This window comes from Elephas maximus, chromosome 20 (genome assembly GCF_024166365.1).
Source record: "Elephas maximus indicus isolate mEleMax1 chromosome 20, mEleMax1 primary haplotype, whole genome shotgun sequence".
NCBI lineage: Eukaryota > Metazoa > Chordata > Mammalia > Proboscidea > Elephantidae > Elephas > Elephas maximus.
This window is the reverse complement of record NC_064838.1, coordinates 62,816,029-62,817,390: the sequence shown is the minus strand read 5'-3', so window position 1 is coordinate 62,817,390 and position 1,362 is coordinate 62,816,029. Positions and strand designations below refer to the sequence as shown.

At 40.6% G+C, this 1,362-nt stretch overlaps 1 pseudogene; it reads left to right on the top strand.

Moving 5' to 3' along the window:
• The first annotated feature begins 260 nt into the window (after nt 1-260).
• On the top strand, nt 261-691 carry LOC126063960 (60S ribosomal protein L23-like; annotated as a pseudogene).
• Nucleotides 692-1,362: the final 671 nt, after the last annotated feature.

Sequence of the window (1,362 nt, the reverse complement as noted above, 5' to 3'; positions counted from 1 at the left end):
GTAGCTAACAGATATATGAGGAAATGTTCACGATCATTAGCCATTAGAGAAATGCAGATCAAAACTACAATGAGATATCATCTCACTCCAACAAAGCTGGCATTAATCCAAAAAACACAAAAGAATAAATGTTGGAGAGGCTGTGGAGAGATTGGAACACTTCTACACTGCTGGTGGGAATGTCAAATGGTATAACCACTGTGGAAATCAATTTGGCGCTTCCTTAAAAAGCTAGAAATAGCTTTTCTGTCCTCTTCTGGCGTCCAAGATGTCGAAGCGAGGACGTGGTGGGTCCTCCGGTGCAAAATTCCTGATTTCCTTGGGTCTTCCGGTAGGAGCTGTGATCAATTGTGCTGATAACACAGGAGCCAAAAATCTGTATATCATCTCTGTGAAGGGGATCAAGGGGCGACTGAACAGGCTTCCTGCTGCTGGTGTGGGTGACATGGTGATGGCTACCGTCAAGAAACGGAAACCAGAACTCAGAAAGAAGGTACACCCAGCAGTGGTAATACGACAATGAAAGTCATACTGGAGAACAGACGGTGTGTTCCTTTATTCTGAAGATAAGGCAGGGGTAAGATGAAAGGTTCTGCTATCACTGGACCAGCTGCAAAGGAGCGTGCAGACTTGTGGCCCAGGATTGCATCCAATGCTGGCAGCATTGCATAATTCTCCAGTGTAATTGTAAAAAAAAATCCACCTCATATGTTTATTTGCCAACCATGCCCCCCTACAAGGTTGGCAAACAAGTATACAAGCAGTGTTATTTGTGTAAAAATGTGGTACACCTATTAAAAATTATTCTTTCCAAAAAAAAAAGCTAGAAATAGAACTACCATACGATCTAGCAATCCCACTCCTTGGAATATATCCTAGAGAAATAAGAGCCTTTACACGAACAGATACATGCATAAAAAAAAAAAAAAAAAAATTTTTTTTTTTTTTAGATACATGCGTGCCCATGTTTATTGCAGCAGTGTTTACAATAGCAAAAAGATGGAAGCAACCAAGGTGCCCATCAAAGGATGAATGGATAAATGAATTATGGTGTATTCACACAATGGAATACTGCACATGGATAAAGAACAGTGAGGAATCTGTGAAACGTTTCATAACATGGAGGAACCTGGAAGGCATTATGCTGAGTGAAATTAGTCAGTTGCAAAAGGACAAATATTGTATAAGATCATTTTATAAGAACAAGGGAAATAGTTTAAACTGAGAAGAAAACATTCTTTTGTGGTTACGAGGTGGGGGAGGGAGGGTAGGAGGAGGCATTCACTAATCAGATAGTAGATAAGAACTACTTTAGGTGAAGGGAAAGAAGACAGCACACAATACAGGGGAGGTCAGCACAAC